This window comes from Cibotium barometz, chromosome 40, assembly GCF_041138505.1.
Source record: "Cibotium barometz isolate CiBa-2024 chromosome 40, ASM4113850v1, whole genome shotgun sequence".
Classification (NCBI taxonomy): Eukaryota; Viridiplantae; Streptophyta; class Polypodiopsida; order Cyatheales; family Cibotiaceae; genus Cibotium; species Cibotium barometz.
The window spans coordinates 29,760,142-29,780,098 of NC_141085.1; the positions used below are offsets into that span (position 1 = coordinate 29,760,142).

The window sequence follows — 19,957 nt, forward strand, 5'->3', positions numbered from 1 at the left end:
GCCCCCCCTCTCCCCTCTCTCTCGCGCCACCCCCCTCTCCATGCTCTCGCACCCCCCCTCTCTCTCGCCAGCCCCATTCCCCTCTCCATGCTCTCGCAGCCCCAGCCCACCCCCCCTCCTCTCTCTCACTAGCCCCAGCCCACCCCCCCTCCTCTCTCTCGCTAGCACCACCCCCCTCGCCATGCTCTCGCAGCGCCAGCCCCAGCCCCCCTCTCCTCTCTCTCGCACCACCCCCCTCTCCATGCTCGCGCACCCCCCCTCTCTCTCGCCAGCGCCACCCCACCCCCCCTCTCCTCTCTCTCGCTAGCGCCACCCCCCCCTCCATGCTCTCGCAGCCCCAGCCCCCCTCGCATCCCCCTCTCCATGCTCTCACAGCGCCAGCCCACCCCCCCTCTCCTCTCTCTCGCTAGCGCCACCCCCCTCGCCATGCTTTCGCAGCACCAGCCAGCCCCCCTCTCCCCTCTCTCTCGCGCCACCCCTCTCCTCTCTCTCTCGCACCACCCCCCTCTCCATGCTCTCGCACCTCTCCTCTCTCTCGCTAGCGCCACCCCCTCTCCAGGCTCTCGCAGCGCCAGCCCACCCCCCCTCTCCATGCTCTCGCAGTGCCAGCTTCGTGCGCTGTACACTTTGTATGTTTTGCCCCTGAACGTCTGCTTGTGCTGCGGGACGGTGATTCGGCTCTATGCCAAACTTGGCTCCTGAGATTTGTTAACACACTCTCCATGCTCTCGTAGGTTCTTTTCCTCCCGCAATCGACACGTCTGCGTTGGTTCCGACCTTTGTTTCCTACAAAACCATCATGCCCACACGCCATCGGAGACTTCAAGCATCCGTCACGTCTGTGCAATATCGGAGACTTTCGTGCGTCCATCTGCGTTTCGTGTGTTCTCTCATCTAATTGAATACTTTACGCAACAAGTAAGTCCTTCTTTAATTGATTGTCTATATCAATATAAACGCTTACTTGATTGCACGCTAAGTGTGCCCAATCGTTGCTCGTCCGTAGATTGTTTGCACTTCTGTTGCTGCTCTCTTTTGTATCTTCACATATGTCAAGAACCTGTAAAACTGATCTTTGTGCATAGTATATAATCTAAATGACAAGGGTTTCCTATATAAACATGGTATATGTGTCACATATCTGAGTGCACAACTTGGATATAGAGTCCACCTTAAGTTCCAGCCTCCCCCCATTCGCCCCCTACATAGAACTTATGTGTTAACGTTCGACCTAGATTTAGTCTTTGTTCTCCATGTTAGTGTACCCTGGCCTTAAGGCTCGAACTTGAGTTTGAGCCTTTGCTCTCCATGCTAGTGCACCCTGGCCTTAAGGCTCGAACTTGAGTTTGAGCCTTTGCTCCTTTGCTCTCCATGCTAGTGCACCCCGACCTTAACGCTCAAACTTCAGATTGAGCCTTCGTTCTCCATGCTAGTGCACCCCGACCTTAAGGCTCGAACTTAAGTTTGAGCCTTTGCTCTCCATGCTAGTGCACCCCGGCCTTAAGGCTCGAACTTGAGTTTGAGCCTTTGCTCTCCATGCTAGTGCACCCCGGCCTTAAGGCTAGAACTTGGGTTTGAGACTTTGCTCTCCATGCTAGTCCTTAAGGCTCGAACTTGAGTTTGAGCCTTTGCTCCTTTGCTCTCCATGCTAGTGCACCTCGGCCTTAATGCTCAAACTTCAGATTGAGCCTTCGTTCTCCATGCTAGCCTTAAGGCTCGAACTTGAGTTTGAGCAGCCAGTCCTTTGTTAGGGACGCTCTCAATCGTTCAAAAAAAAATCCTTCACTTCCAAAAAGTGTAGTAACTTTATTGTATCTCAACAAGAGTCTATTCCTTGGACAATTAGGGGGGTGGGTTTTGATATGACAAAGATTATAGCCTTCTGTAGTGAAGAGCATGTACCATTTCAACTGGCAATCATGGACCTACATGGTACAAAGGAGCAGCTCTCGTCAGAATTTTTCTCCAAGTTTCTTTGAACACACTAAACTCACAATATGAATATATTCTTGTGTGTTTTGTTGATTTCATCACCATTGGAATGCTTATCGAAGGGATTTCTAGCCAGTCAACAAAGGTGCTCTATGAATTTGGCGTGATCCACACACAAAAAGATAATGCCTGGACATCTGGTACAGTTGAGATTGCAACTGTTATTCTTTTCATCAGCAAGGTTGACAAGTTTGAGGCCATTGATAAGGTTCTCACAAAAAATGTATTCATCTCAGGCTCTAGTGGCCAAAATAGAGAATTCATCTCGACAAAGGCTTTATTGACGGTCTCATCACAGGGTTTTGTCCTGAACACAGCTATGTTGTAGAGATATATTGTGGTGGAGTTGTGCTAGAGGAGAGCTTGCTAAAGAAGAGACGATGTATTGCTTTATGCAAAGATGATTTGGAAGCGATGGCATTAGAATCAAAGTGCTCTGCTCTTTTAGACGGTCACCCATCCTTGCAAGAGTGGTGTGGTGCAAGTGGCTGCACAAAAAAGCAAACACTAGATGATGCAGAATAAGGGAACCTTCAAAATCTTGAGATACAATTTGTACTCAATTATTATCTTGACAAAGTGTCTACGAAGGGTTTTTGTCTTCGGATGAATTGTAAACTTGAATGTAACAATCTCATTGAAATTTGATTGCTTCTGGTGTTTCTAAACACCACACTCTTTGGAGATCCCTCAATTCTAAGGTTCCTTTTCCAAGTGTTCTTTGGCATTATTATCCCATGTTTTTACTTCAATGTCTCTCAAATTTGAGCATATATATCATGATTTATAATCTTGATATAGTGTCTAAGATGGATTTTTATCTGTGGATCAATCGTAAACTTAGCACATTGTACTGTCATTGAGATTTACTTTTTGTTTTGTTGTTTCTAACACCACACCCTTTAGATATCTCATTTCTAAGGTTCCTTTTTAAGTGATATTTAGAATTCTTTTGGCAAATTAAATAAAGCCCATGTTTTTATTTCAATGTCTCAAAGTGGAGATAGTATTTAACATTATCTTCTTCATATGAAAGGTGTTGTATAATCTCAATTAAGCTTAGTGTCATGTTTCCCTTGTCCTTCTAATATTGTTGCATTGACGTATGTATCTATACAACTACAAACAAATACGCCAAATAGTTGTGTCAAGATATAATCTAATGGCACAAAGAGTGCACCAACAAATAGATGTTAGCTCAAACTACACAAAAATATCGAGTTTCCAACCAATCCTATAAGAAATGGGACTCGAATAATTCCCAAAATTCCTAAATTTGTCTTCTTTGTCAGAGAGAAGGTGCTGGATGGTACGGTTGATCTTCAGTATGTGAAGACTGATGCAGACATCTTTACAAAGCCACTTAGCAAGGAGAAGTTTGAGTACTTCCGGACTATGTTGGGAGTACATGGGATGAGCTTGAGGGGGAGTGTTGAGAGCCTTGATATCCCAAGCTTATCTACATCTTCATCGGCAGTACATCATGAGCTTGAGAGGGGCTGTTGAGATTCAAGCTCGATGTCAGTGTGAGCCAGCTATGCTATGTGCTGGTATAAATGACCGCGTGAGACATAAATGACCGCGTGTCCAGCTGGTCATAGTGTGTGGACATTAGCTAGGGTTAGATGTGTGTGGACACAACTCATAGTGTGTTGTGTGTATTATGGATTATGGCAATATGCATTGTGTGAGAGGTGAGATGGCTTCCCTCTATGGTTAGGGTTTGCAATATACATTAGGGTTTGCTCCTGTGTGTGTGTCTCCTCCCCCTCTACCGTTCTTTCAACAAAGTGGACATCCCTGCGTGACCGATATGGAAAATGAATGAGCTCAGTCACCCCAACATTAAACATAAGCCTAGCCTGGATACTGAGCTCAGTCACCCCAACATTAAACATAAGCCTAGCCACTTCATGCTGAATACTAATAGTATAAATCAAAGAAGACATGTGAGGGCCAAATCCCATAGCCTTCATTAGTTGTGAAAGAAAAGACTAACTAACATGATCATAAGCCTTTTCAATATCCAGTTGAATCATAACCACCTTTTGCCTCGAAGCCCTTGCATAAGTAATTCCAATTTGTATAATGAGTATATTATGCAGAATATTTTGACCTTTAATAAATCCATATTGCCTCTTAGTGTTAGCTCCTTGGCTGCTACACATTTGAGAATGTAGAAGTCAACAACCTCTTTGTTAATCTCTTCAGGAGGGACAACAAAAATGTCTCCCATTGAAAGAGCATTGCTTGAGGTGTCGTAATGGCTTGCATAAGTGGCGCTATGGAATTCCTCCTCATCATCTGAAAAGCCATCTTGCTCAAAATCATTATTAGCAAAACTAGCTCCAAAGTGTGGTATTGCCACATCTCCACATGTGACATGTTCTTACATCTTCTCCATTGCCCATGCCTACAAGGAAAACAAAAAGCATGATAGCCTTTTTGGGCGTAATGCACAACTGTTACTCTCAGAATATCCATTCACACAATGCATTGCTCTTGAGCCCTTCAAGGTCTTGCAATCCCATTGAAGGGTTCTCTAAACATCACCTTGCTTAACTTCCCAAAAGACCTTACTCACTTCCCTCTTCTACTTGTCATATATAGCAGTTACTCCACTGCTAAGACGCATACTTAGAAAAGAAACAACTTTAGTTGTACAAGTCAAGCGCCCGCTATTTGTCTTCAACTTCTCATGAGTTAGAGCCCTTTAAATAACCACCCTAGCCCCAGCATGTTCCCCCTTCCCATGTCCTGAACAAAAAATTCCAAGTCATCTCCATACCCATGAGATGCCAATATCTAGCAACAAAGTAAAATGGCCGCTTTGCTTTAAAACTGTAAAGCTGTACCATCTGACCACACCCAATGTTTCTTAAATGTCAGCCCTTGATCTTTCAACCATTGAGCATGTAAGAGGAAACAATGCTGCACAAATAAGGTGTCATGTTGTTTATCATCTGAGATAAAGAAATGTATGGTCTTCTTTATTCCACTTGATGCAATGCGCAAATACGTAATATGTAAAAAAATAGTGACTTGCTTAGTGAACCAATGCATCGATTGAATTTTGTTCTACTCCTTGAAGGAGTAGTTATGCGTGAAGTCTACTACAAAGATAACTACATCATCTAGAAATTGAGAGATGCAGTCCTTGAACTATTGGGCTTGCCACTTGAATATGAAATTATAAATGATGAACTTTCTCAAGTGGTCTTGGTACACCTGCAGAAGATCCCTAGGTATCATTTTTTTCTAGACAATGTCTTTGATAATGCTCTTCTTGCCTTCATTTTTCAATCTAGCAGTATCCACTATATTTTCAAAGACCGTAACAGATACCTGCATACTCTGCTCATTAACTTCTCTTGGATAGATCTACATTTTCCTTACATCACATACATCACATGTTCCTATTATGCATTTGTACCTATGGAAGCTACTTCTTGGAGGCATTGAGTAGAGTATAGAGTCCCAAAGAGTTGTGATAATCTTACTTTTGTTTTTTGATGCAAGGCATGCATTGTTGGCATTTCCATCAGATTGAAGGCATATAGTGTAGTTACAAGTGCAAAAAGTCCCATGGATTGTAAATTTTTGAGTCTGTATGTGATTTACTACCTCATTCACAAAAATCATCTGTGATGCATAATACAGAAACAGCTGTAGTGATCCCTCAGTTTTTGGACAAAGAAGGGTTTCAAAGACTTGAAACAACATTGTGAGATGTGAACATCTGGGTACTTTCCCTTGAACCTTAAATAAAGTTCAACCTGGAATTAAGTTATAATATGTTAGATATACCAACCAATATGTAGACTAATTTAAATAATCTTTTAAATTACCCATGGCTCACCTGAGGCTTCTCAAGAGGATGGATTGGATGTTTCACATATAAACATCTAGCTAGTCTTTTACAAACATAATTTCTGTTGGGGGACACCCTTGTCTCATTTATCCAAAATTGAAATGCTATATGTCTTTGACATCTTGAGTGATGTGGGTTTTCCGCCTATCATGTATGTGACGTGGATACAGGCAATGATCCATCAGCTTTGTTTTCCACTGTTAACTGATGCTTGGCTAAATATAAATTTCTTTTGTGGATCCCCATAAGCTTGGCAACTTGTGGAATGCTCATGTCAGTAATTTGCTCCCTACTTTCACCATTCACCAACATCAAGAGGGCTAATTTCTTCATGAAAAGCTCATCTGAAGATCTTGGTACCTTAACATGATTTAAAGTATTGCAGACGTTTCTTAGAATATCCAATTCCAATTTCTTTGATTTTTGGCTAGACTGCATACTCTTGACAAGGATGTCAAAGAAGTTGCTGAAAGATTTCCATTCTAGTACTTGCATCCATCCCCATTGTTAATCTATCAAAGTGTTGTACCATAGATTGGCATATCTTCCATTTCTTTTGTTCATCTACCACCATAGTATTGTTTTGAGTCACCATTTTTATCATTCTCACTCGTTGCTTTTGCTTCTGAAGAGTTGAGTATTCTCTTAGTGATTTCCTACTATTCATATTAGCTTCAATTTCAGCTTCTATATTCAAGGATATTGAGCTACTAGCCATTTCTTCAATTTGTGTTGTTGTTGTAGTACTTTCAAGGACTTCAATAGTGTTGTAACTTTCAATAGTGTTGTACTTTTCAACAGTACTTTTCTTGTAACATGAAGACCACTTTTTAGTACTTTCTAGCAGTGATGAAGTGCTTTTCAGTAGTGCTGACGAACTATCATGTGGTGATTATGCTACTTCTCAGAGTAAGAAAGTATGAAGTTTCATACGTGCATGATGATGCTTCTAGCAATGATAAAGTACTATTGAATTGACCTGCTAGTAGCCATTTGTTCAATTTGCACCATTGTTGTATTACTTTCAAGGACTTCAATAGTGTTATACTTTTCAATAGTATTGTACTTTTTAGTAATACTTTTCCTACAACATGAAGACCATTTTTTAGTACTTTCTAGCAATGACGAAGTACTTTTCAGTAGTGCTAAAATACTACCGTGTGGTGATTACGCTACTTCTAAGAGTAAGCAAGTATAAAGTTTCATACATGCATGATGATGCTTCTAGCAATGATAAAGTACTATTGAATTGACCTGCTAGCCATTTCTTCAATTTGCACCATTTTTGTACTACTTTCAAGGACTTCAATAGTGTTATACTTTTTAGTAGTACTTTTCCTACAACATGAAGACCATTTTTTAGTACTTTCTAACAGTGACGAAGTGCTTTTCACAGTAGTGCTGAAGAACTGTCGTGTGGTGATTACGCTACTTCTCAAAGTAAGAAAATATAAAGTTTCATACTTGCATGATGATGCTTCTAGCAATGATAAAGTGGTATTGAATCATATACTTGATATCAAATGTTTCAAATGACCTCTAGAGAAGATCAATTATCAGAGATGAAAAGCTCTAGAGACTGTAGGAAGAGAGACCTTCATTCATGTGGGAAGAGAGACCTGTGTAGCAAGAGATCAAAGGCTCTAGGGACTGTAGGAAGAGAGAACTGAAAAGATGCCGGGGAGAAGAGAGCTTGAGCTCTTGCAAGCACACACACACTCACAAAACCCTAATAGAGAACACACAAGGTGAGAGGCTGAAAATCTTCTTCTTCTTCACACAACACTCAACAACCTATACAAAGAAAAGAGTACACACATATGAAAAGGTACTCAACCAAAATACATACTAGGGTTCTCTATAGTGTGAACCCAAGTAAATGAGCTGGCGCTATAACTATGCCAGTCTCTAGAATGGCTATCACCACACAGCCTATCATCCCACTGGCCGCATATCACCCATGATCTCACCAACCATGCCAGTGGTGTAAGTGTGGGACCTATCCCCCAGGCGGGTCATCAGTGTCCACCGCCTCACTAGATGAGCTCGATATCTCAACACTCCCCCTCGAGCTCAACTCCATCTCATGTACACCAAGCGAAGCCCTAAATCTACAGAGCTTCTCTGTACCCAATGCTTTGGTGAAGATGTCAGTTACCTAATCCTGTGTGCTGACATTATAAGGCTTTCTTCAACCTGCAAACATGCTCCGGGTGACTCACATCCTCATAACTAGGTGGCTGCAACATATACACCTCTTCCTGCAAATCCCCATACAAGAATGCATTTTCTACATCCATCTGATGTAAAGACTATTTCTTTGATGTAGCCACTACTATCACAACTCTCACTATTGTCATTTCGGTAACTGGGCACTGAAAGTTCCCTCATAATCAATGCCATATGTCTGCGCATATCCTTTGGCTACCAATCTAGCCTTGTACCTCCTTATGCTTCCATCACATCACTGTTACGTTTTACTTTGTACACCCACTTGCATCCAATGGCTTTCTTAGCTTTCTCCCAACACACATTTCCAAGAGCCTCATCAATACATGTGGGCTCTATAACCTGCACAACCTTTGCCATGTATGCATAGTGATGTGCCACATAACCATCATAGGTAAACCTCTGCACAAGATTCTTCACTCTCCTAGATCTTTGCAGCTTTGCATTCATGGCTTCCATAGCCTTCTTTACACTATGTGTTCTCATAGCTGGTATCCCAAGTTCCTCATCAAGGCTCCTCTCTGAGTCACTAGCATCAACATGAAAATGCCCTGCAGAAATGTCAGGCATACTAGGGGCTCAACCACTTTCTCTTTGCCTTTATATGATGTACTAATCACATTTGCAGGACTCGTATTATGACGCAGCCTGCCACTCCATGGTCTATCAACTGAACCACTAGATGAGGACTCTCCCTAGTCCACTCAAAGACTGTGATTGTTGACTTGCATTCTGTGCAACCACATTTCCACTCACATCAGCCCCAACAGCTTCTTTTTCAGCAGCATTCCAGCTACTCATCTCATCAAAGAGAACATCTCTGCTTACCCTCAACTCACGTGTAGCAGGGTTATAACACCTGTATCCCTTTTTCTCAAGGGAATATCCAATAAACACACATTTTTCAACTTGTGGATCCAGCTTAGTTCTCAGCTCATCTCGCACATGCACATATGCAATGCATCCAAAAACTTTTAAATGAGACAAATCAGGTTTTCTGCCAGTAAACCTCTCCTCTGGAGTTACATCATGTATGGCTACAGTTGGAGTCTTGTTCATGATGTAAACTGCTGTAGAAACAGCCACATCCCAATAGCTATGCGGCATATTCTTCTCTTCCATCAATGCTTACGCAATCTCAGCAATGTGCGTGTTTTTTCGCCAGCAACTCCATTTTGCTGTGGAGTGTACCTACATGTAAACTGTCTCCGAATACTATTCTTCTTCAAAAATTTAGAGAACTCATTGGAAAAGTACTCTCCCCCTCCATCTGACCTTAGGCACTTTACATATTTCCTTGTTTGCTTTTCAACCATACTCTGAAATTCTGAAAGTGACTGAACACCTCACCCTTCTCTTTCATGAAGTATACCCACACTTTCCTTGTGTGGTCATCAATAAATGTCACATAATACCTATAGCCTCCCATAGACATGGTCTTCGTAGGACCCCATACATCTGAATGCACAACATCTAGTGCATTTCTGCTCACATATCTGTTACGCGAAAATACATGCTTTGTTTGTTTTCCAAATTGGCATGCTTCACATATTCTCTGCATACCTTCAACTTTAAATTTTGGCAGCCCTGTCACAATTCCTTTAGTCTGCATAGACTTCATTCTCTGCACATTGACATGTCCAATTCTTTTATGCCAAATGTCTGTGTCTACAACAATTCCTGAACCATTTGACATCGTAGCACTCACTTCAGGCATGTTTACATTCAACATAAACATTCTACCCACTTTGTTGCCTTTTGCAACCAACTTGCACTGTCTAGGCTTACCACAATAAAAGTATCCACGTGTATCATTATACTGCCTTTGCCAATTTCCACAACCTCTTTGACTCCCCCTGCCTCTAATGAATTGGCCTCTTCCACCTGTGTGTTGTTGTTGTTGTTGTGAATTCTGGGACTATTCTTGTTGCTACTGTTGGCCATAATTCCGATTACCTATTCGGCCACCTCCTTGGCTGCGTCCACGGCCTCCTCTACCTCATCCTCTTCCTGAACTTGTGTAGAAGGCCTGTTGCTCTGAATTTTTATTTTGTGAAGACTGTTGGTCTTCATCCAAGCTCTCCTCTTCTATAATCAACATAGACACGAAATCTGTGAAATTGGGAATGTTTTCCCGAGTCTGAATAGACGTCTTGAATGCCTTGTATTGTGGCCCGAGACCACATAGACAGACTTCCACCTTATCATCATCATCTACTGAAACACCAATAGATGCAAGGGATTCCACAATACCCTTTATCTTCCATTCACAGACATACTCTTTTTCTCCACAGTATGAAGTTCATTCTTCAACTGTATCTTTCGTGCCTTGGTATTTGTTTCATAGAGTTTTACCAAGGTGTCCCATGCCCCCTTGGGAGACTTGGCATCCTGAATGTGCCCAATCATGGTGTCCTGTGTATACTGATAGAGAGCCAATACATAACTTTTTTGGCTCCTTGGTTCCAATCCTTGAACTCTTTCACATCTATAGCAGTCGGATTGATCTCCGGTATCTCCAGTGCCTCTTCATGCTCACCTTCTATGTAGTCCCAACCCTTTCCCATCAGGAAATTCGTCAACCTGAACCTTCAAGCATGGAAGTTGTTCTTATCAAGCTTCTCAGCAACAATCTTATTTATGCCATCATTTGACATCTTGCTAGACACACAAATTTACCAGAAAAGCACTCTGGTTTATCCTGCGCATGAACTGCTGTATTTTTTGCAGTGGTACTGTAGTACACTCAAATGTCACAAACCAGTGACCTCAATGTGCATACATACACCCAATGGCAACTGTTGACCTCCTTGCAGCACACACAGTGTCTGCACAGCCAATCTGTCTTCCTGCAGTTCTTAAACAAAGTTCTGCAGAGAATCGATGACTTACCCGCAGTGCTCGAAATCGCATGCTTTTTGAAAAACGGAGGTCTTGACGCACCCGAAATGTGTTTTTAGCCCAAAAATTGTTGTCTGATAGAACGGTATAGTTGCCCTATAGCTTTACTCCCGTGAAGAAAGCTCCTCAATCAGAGATCGTTTGCCGGTGGCTCCCGTAGAGCTCCCGACAAAGGTGCAGTCGCCAACACAAATAGGGAAGAGTAGTTGAAGCTCTTATCCTCGTACCGCTTCCTGTGCTTATCTTGCTTGCAACTCAGCCCTTAGCATGAACCAGGCTCTGATACCATGAAAAGATACAGGGGAGAAGAGAGCTTGAGCTCTTGCAAGCACACACACACTCACAAAACCCTAATAGAGAACACACAAGGTGAAAGGCTGAAAATCTTCTCCTTCTTCACACAACACTCAACAATCTATACAAAGAAAAGAGTACACACATATGAAAAGGTACTCAACCAAAATACATACTAGGGTTTTCTATAGTGTGAACCCAAGTAAATGAGCTGGTGCTATAACTATGCCAGTCTCTAGAATGGCTATCACACACAGCCTGTCATCCCACTGGCCGCATACTACCCATGATCTCACCAACCATGCCAGTGGTATAAGTGTGGGGCCTATTCCCCAGGCGGGTCATCAGTGTGTCCACTGCCTCACTAGATGAGCTCGATATCTCAACAAGAACTTCATTCATGTGGGAAGAATCTAAACTTGTAGCATAGTTTGCTCACAGAAAGAGAGAGAGAGAGAGAGGCGCCAAGAGATACCTATAGCATAGCTCGCTCACAGAAAGAAAGAGAGAGAGACCTTCATTCACATGGGAAGAGTCAGAGACTTGTAGCATAGCTTGCTCATAGAAAGAAAGAGAGAGAGGCAAGTCTACTTTTAATAAGTTACATTCAAGTGTGTCAGTCTAGCTATTGCTAAAGACAAAGAGTGAGAGCAGGGCCATGCCAGGTCTATTTTCAGCAAGTTGCATTCATGTGTGGCAACTAATCTTTGACAAATCACCATGCGATTACTAGCATGACCAGCAGCTTGAATTTGTAAAATGGAGACTTTTTAGTACTTTTCAAAACCTAATTTTAAGCACAAAAAAATGATGTCCTTGACATTCCTTTCCAGGCCACCTATACGCGCATCTAGCTTATCACATATTAGCCTTATCTTTAATAATTAACCATCCATGGTCTCATCTCTAATTAATGTGTCCATGGCACCTCTGTCATATTACATATTGTCTTTACCTTGAATAAGTAATCATGTATGGTCTGCAATGGTAGCTTCTTAATGAGGTTGTTGAGCTTTGTTTTTAGGTGAACTCCCTCATCGTGTTCTTTTTGCTTCAAGATCTTGAGAATATGCACCTTCTCTTTAGGTGTACTGAAAATGTTAATATACCCAATCGTGGCATCTACTAATAATCATAACCAAGGAAGCACAACATGGACTTCCCTATGACCCTTTCTAGCCATCAACTCAATGATGAGTAATGTAATTACACAACCACTAAGAGAGAGGATCTAGCCATGGTATATGTTGTATAGGACTATAGACATTGTATCATGTGTAATACTCTTTGTCAGACCATCAAGCACTACTTTTTTTGGAGAACAAGCCTTGCACCATGAGGCACACCATAGGGTTGCTCATTCTTTCAAAGTTTGATTTTACCAGCACCGTGCAAAAAGGGTCTACGCATGTCTATGCCGCCCATGTTTCCCCTTTAGGAGTGGGATATTATCTTCCTAATTCTTCTTTGCTTGACATTAACCATGTACTAGAACAAATTGAAGCTATTTTCCACTTCTTGGATGATTGGCATACCCGTCAAGAAGGATAAAGCCATACATTTCATTTATGAAGGCTTTCCCCTATCAATTAATAGCAGGAATATTTTACAAGGAGGTTAAAGATTTTATCAATAGGAAATGTGTTCATAAAGATCAATTTGTTTGTCGTTATTGAGCAAGCCCATTCTATGAAAAGATTTAGGGGAGAAGAGAGCTTGAGCTCTTGCAAGCACACGCACACTCACAAAACCCAAAAAAAGAACACACAAGGTGAGAGGCTGAAAATCTTCTCTTCTCCACACAACACTCAACACACCATGTACAAAGATAAGAGTACACACAATATGAAAGGGTACTCAACCAAATACATACTAGGGTTCTCTATAGTATGAACCCAACTAAATGAGCTGGCGCTATAACTATGCCAGTCTCTCAAGAATGGCTGTCACACAACCTGTCATCCCACTGGCCGCATATCACCCATGATCTCACCAGTGTCCATCGCCTCACTAGATGAGCTCGATATCTCAACACTCCTCAAGCTCAACTCCATCGCCTCACTAGATGAGCTCGATATCTCAACACTCCTCCTCAAGCTCAACTCCATCTCATGTATACCAAGCAAAGCCCTAAATCTGCGGAGCTTCTCTGTACCCAATGCTTTGGTGAAGGTGTCAGCGACTTGATCCTTTGTGCTGACATAAACAAGGTCAACGTTGTCGTGACGTGGGCGGTGTAGCTGGGGAAGTGCGAGACTTCTGGCTGTGAGAGTGATGACAAAATAACACCATACACCAGAAAAAAAAATGACACAAAGTCGCTATTCTGACAAGGTTAGCATATTACTTTTCTTCACAAGTATGTTGGGTTCTATGGAGTGGTAGAATATTGAGAAAAATAAGTGTTCCCTCTCTTAAATTAACACACTTCAAAAACCTTAGGATAGGCCCACCTTAATTTGATTGTTGCACCTTCATCTGTTAGCTTAGAAGATCCCCAAAAAGAAATTTAGATAGCAGCTTCACCTCGTCTTTCAACTCTCTTTATTTAAGTCTTCTAAAGATCACCAAGAAATTCAAAGAAAATCGGGTAGGCCGCCAACTTGTTACTTCCAAAAAACACTGAATTTGTCCTGTATGAAGAAAAGCCACTTGAGTGTAAGGTTCACAAGCATCTGGTCGAGCTCTGTTTCCTTGTGTTCACAGTGTCATAATCACTCTTTCCTAAAACCTCCTCTTTCAGTGCGCGCAGCACGGCAGCATCTCCTTCTCTTAACGTCGGCTCTGTCCTCAGCCCTTCACGTTAAACATCAGCAGCTTCTCTCTGGCCTGCGGTCTCACTGAGAAGCCCCCGTATGGCTGTAGATGCGCCAGTCATTTTGCTTCGCTCGCTAACCCTCCCACACATGTGTGCGCTCCACGCTCCCTAGTGCCTCTGCTCTACGAGGCGTCTGCTAACCACCCCGTCACCCTCACCAGCTCTCTTGTGCACTCATCACTTCTGCAAAGGCTGCCTAAACTGTCCACGCCAGCTGCGCCTCTCAGGTCCCGTCTCATCCCAGCCGTTCTTCTCAAGGCGGTCCTCTTAGCATCCTCTCCCCACAGTATTACCAGTTTGCTCTTCGTATCTCCAGGCGGCTCCCTTGTCTTCCACGCCTAATTGCTCAACCCCACAGCCCTCCAAGAACCAGGTCGCAACCCGCTTTTTACCAGCCTTGCGCCTCTGGTTGTCAACCTCGCTTCTCACCAGTCCGGCCCTTCCTCGCATCTGCACTCTGCCTTATGCTGTGCTTCTGTGCGCCTTATACCCAGCCTCAGCAGCCTCAGCTCCCCTTGGCTCTCTCTTCTCCAGCTAGATACTCTAGGACAACAGCCAGGTAAACAATGGCACCAGCCCCCCCCCAACTCGCTCTGCATATTTTTCATCTTTTAGAAACCTGGCGATTCCACCCCCCCCCGGAAACTGCAGGCCGCCTTCCTTTTTTTTGCTCCCTTCCTTTTCGCTTTTTTTTTCTACCACCTTCTACGCCTTCACCCTTCGAGATGTCTGTGCTGGCAACGACCCAAAACCCCAACGTGGCCATTAAAATTATTGGCCATGTGTATATTATTATTATTTCATTTCACCTAAAAAATGGCTACCCCAAATGCCTTCATTTCACACCATATCTCAAGCTACATTGGCTACCATCACTCTTATCCTTTTCACACCATGTCCAAATGACCTTGGCCCCTCTTTCCTAATTGCCCATGCCTTCATACCTTCAACACAATCTACGAGTGCCCAATTATCTTAGGACCCGTACACATATCAAGCGACTGAGCAACTGATATCATCCCAGCCGACCTCCAGTAAACCTCGTTCCGGACAGGCCTGCAACAAGCTCAACACAAACCATTCCACCCTGTACATCTGGCAACGCATTCCAAAGCAAAACTCTCCACACGCCATACATCCCATATGTACACAGGCACTTAATCCCATGCATCTGGATTTGCATTTAATGGCCTCACATGCATGGTTTCACACCATAGACATGCCGTGGCACGACATCCACCCCCTCTAAACTTGCACATCCTCCGGTATGTGCCAAGTCATCATCAAGATCCACATATATCTGAATATCATCTTCATACATTAATCAGCAAAAAGAACCTGTCATCTGGCCAACCCCCATGTTTGGAACACTTTAAAGTGTTTCAAACCAAGCTTTGGTATCCATAAATATCAAACAAGTAAAAAAAACAAAGCCTTCCTGATTATCCACCATTGTTCTGCATTCAATCCCCAAATACATTTGTCATGGTTGCCAACAATCCATATACCACGATCAAATACCCATTTGCATTCCACATGAGCCTACTCCATTGACTTATAACATATCCTTGGTTGAAATACACATAATGGCATCATAGCAAGCCATTCATCACATTGTGCTCTTTTGCATATTACCTCCTCATCTATCTTCACCACCAATATGCTGTCAAAGCCTTTACATGCTTCACATGCATCTATGAAAACTGGTGCAAGAAAATCAAGGTGTGATGCTACATCAAAATGTCCCGGTCCATCAATAGCATAAACATCAAAAGCATCATCTTTGTCATGTAAACAAAACACATCTCTAGCATCATCAAGAGTGCAAGAAGTCTCATTCATAGATTGTTGGTTACCGATGTTTGCAAATAGAAACCCATCATCATCAAACAGCTGAGCCATCCCAAGATCCTCATTGTCTTGAGCAATAGACTCATCCACATAAACATTAACTTCACTAAACTGATCCTCTAACAAAACCTGCTTGTCTTGAAAGAGAAACTCCAAACAAAAACCACCATCTGCAAAGCAAACATCCTCTGAAACAACATTCGTATGACTTTCGGTCACATATGCACTATCCTCCATAACATCATTAGCAACATGCATATCATCAACACCTTGAACACTATCAAACAAACATGGCAAAGCATTCATAGAAGCATCATAACCATCATCCATGGCATCTCCTTCGTCATTTTCCCTCTTACGCTTTTCCTCTACCTGTGCCTCATTATTCTGGCATTTTGCAATGTAGGCATGAACAGATTGAGAATCCACAGGTTCTTCCCAGCCAGTCTCAAGACGTATACAGTCTCCTGCCTCGGAATCCTCCATGAAATAATCATCCTTCAAAGCAAGCTTGAACTCCTCCCAATTTCTGCCACCATGTGCTGCCTGTAATCTTCTTATGCGCTCTCTTATTTCGGGAACACATACCAACTCAAAACTTCGAACCATATCCTCCTCAGTCACCCTGTTTAGCTCCATTTCCTTTGTGTAATTGCGCAGGTACTTTGTGATGTCTTTACCATCAAATTGATCCACCTTTTTCACGATTGACTTCAGTGCTTTAGTCGTGGAAATTTGCTCCCTCTCAGCCGCTTGCTGCTGTTTCATATACATAGTAAACATCTGAAACATTTGCATAACCCCGGGGTCAAAATGAACCCCCTGACCCTCAGGATTCTCAGCCATAGCTTCCCTGTGTATTTCACCACACTCTCACCCTAGCAGCTTCACGTCGGGTTCACCAAAAAGCTGTCGTGACGTGGGCGGTGTAGCTGGGGAAGTGCGAGACTTCTGGCTTAATTTGATTGTTGCACCTTCATCTGTTAGCTTAGAAGAGCCCCAAAAAGAAATTTAGATAGCAGCTTCACCTCGTCTTTCAACTCTCTTTATTTAAGTCTTCTAAAGATCACCAAGAAATTCAAAGAAAATCGGGTAGGCCGCCAACTTGTTACTTCCAAAAAACACTGAATTTGTCCTGTATGAAGAAAAGCCACTTGAGTGTAAGGTTCACAAGCATTTGGTCGAGCTCTGTTTCCTTGTGTTCACAGTGTCATAATCACTCTTTCCTAAAACCTCCTCTTTCAGTGTGCGCAGCACGGCATCATCTCCATCTCTTAACGTCGGCTCTGTCCTCAGCCCTTCACGTTAAACATCAACAGCTTCTCTCTGGCTTGCGGTCTCACTGAGAAGCCCCCGTATGGCTGTAGATGCGCCAGTCATTTTGCTTCGCTCGCCAACCCTCCCACACATGTGTGCGCTCCACACTCCCTAGTGCCTCTGCTCTACGAGGCGTCTGCTAACCACCCCGTCACCCTCACCAGCTCTCTTGTGCACTCATCACTTCTGCAAAGGCTGCCTAAACTGTCCACGCCAGCTGCGCCTCAGGTCCCGTCTCATCCCAGCCGTTCTTCTCAAGGCGGTCCTCTTAGCATCCTCTCCCCACAGTATTACCAGTTTGCTCTTCGTATCTCCAGGCGGCTCCCTTGTCTTCCACGCCTAATTGCTCAACCCCACAGCCCTCCAAGAACCAGGTCGCAACCCGCTTTTTACCAGCCTTGCGCCTCTGGTTGTCAACCTCCCTTCTCACCAGCCCGGCCCTTCCTCGCATCTGCACTCTGCCTTATGCTGTGCTTCTGTGCGCCTTATACCCAGCCTCAGCAGCCTCAGCTCCCCTTGGCTCTCTCTTCTCCAGCTAGATACTCTAGGACAACAGCCAGGTAAACAGTGGCACCAGCCCCCCCCCAACTCGCTCTGCATATTTTTCAGCTTTTAGAAACCTGGCGATTCCACCCCCCCCCCCCCCCCCCCGAAAACTGCAGGCCGCCTTCCTTTTTTTGCTCCCTTCCTTTTCGTTTTTTTTTTCTACCACCTTCTACGCCTTCACCCTTCGAGATGTCTGTGCTGGCAACGACCCAAAACCCCAACGTGGCCATTAAAATTATTGGCCATGTGTATATTATTATTATTTTATTTCACCTAAAAAATGGCTACCCCAAATTCCTTCATTTCACACCATATCTCAAGCTACATTGGCTACCATCACTCTTATCCTTTTCACACCATGTCCAAATGACCTTGGCCCCTCTTTCCTAATTGCCCATGCCTTCATACCTTCAACACAATCTACGAGTGCCCAATTATCTTAGGACCCGTACACATATCAAGCGACTGAGCAACTGATATCATCCCAGCCGACCTCCAGTAAACCTCGTTCCGGACAGGCCTGCAACACAAGCTCAACACAAACCATTCCACCCTGTACATCTGGCAACGCATTCCAAAGCAAAACTCTCCACACGCCATACATCCCATATGTACACAGGCACTTAATCCCATGCATCTGGATTTGCATTTAATGGCCTCACATGCATGGTTTCACACCATAGACGTGCCGTGGCACGACAACGTCTCCTGCCAAAACCTTCTCTCTGACAAAATGGTAGTGGACTGTATGCTTTGTGCGAGCATGAAAAACTGGGTTCGTGGCCAACTGTATACTGCTAATGTTGTCACAAAAAATGAGAACTTGTCTATCCATTGATAGACCCAAATCTGCAAGTAGCTTTCTCAACCAAGCTACCTCCTCACATGCTGCCATAGCACCTTTGTACTCGGCCTCTGGTACTGGATAGAGCAACCGTAGGCTGCTTCTTGCTGCTCCAAGTCACAGCACCAATCCCAAAGAAAACATGAAGCCACTAGTAGATCTTCGATCTGAGATACTACCAGCCCAATCAGCATATGTATACCCGTGTACACATATCTCTGTCCCAGTTTCATAAAATAGTCCACAATGCAAAGTAGACCTCACATACCTCAGTATGTGTCTCAATGCATCCAAATGCAACTTTCAAGGAATCTGCATAAACTAACTCACCAACCCAACAGCATAGCTCAAATCTAGCCTCGTGATCGTCATGTTGATCAAGCTTCCTACTATACGCCTATACATAGTAGGATCCTCCAAAATCTCTCCTGAATCTGCACTCAACTTGCCATTCTGATCCAATGGCACTAAGATAGGCTTACAACTTGTCATACCATACTTGGACAGCATGTCCAAGCCATACTGTCTCTGGAGTAATCCAATACCATGTGGTGACCTAATCACTTAATGCCCAAGAAATATCTGAGCTCCTCCAGATCCTTCATCTCAAACTTGCAAGATCTTTACATCAAAGATCTCTGCATCATGGTCCCCGATAATGATTAGGTCATCTACATAGATGACAACAAGCACAACCCCTCTATAACTTTGTCTCACATACATCGCGAAATCTGCATTGGCTACATGAAAGCCAATAGTGACAAGATATTCAAAAATCTTGTCAGACCATGCACTTGGTGCTTGTTTTAAGCCATAGAAGGCTTTCTTTAGCCTCCTGCAAACATGCTCGGGGTGACTCACATCCTCATAACTAGGTGGCTATAGCATATACATCTCTTCCTGCAAATCCCCATTCAAGAATGCATTCTTTACATCCATCTGATGTAAAGACCATTGCTTTGACGCAGCCACTACTATCACAACTCTCACTGTTGCCATCTTGGAAACTGGGTTGAAAGTTTCCTCATAATCAATGCCATATGTCTGCGCATATCATTTGGCTATCAATCTAGCCTTGTACCTGCTTATGCTTCCATCACACTGTTATGTTTTACTTTGTACACCCACTTGCATCCAATGGCTTCCTTGCCTTCACGAAATTGCACTTAATCCCAAGTCTCATTTCCATATAGTGCATCCATCTCCCAGCTTTCTCCCAACACACATTTCCAACAGCCTCATCAATGCATGTGGGCTCTACAACCTGCACAACTTTTGCCATGTATGCATAGTG

The 19,957-nt window shown here is 43.3% G+C and overlaps 1 pseudogene; it reads right to left on the reverse strand.

Annotated features, from left to right (window-relative positions):
* Nucleotides 1-6,010: 6,010 nt before the first annotated feature.
* Nucleotides 6,011-6,581, reverse strand: LOC147615394 (uncharacterized; annotated as a pseudogene).
* Nucleotides 6,582-19,957: the final 13,376 nt, after the last annotated feature.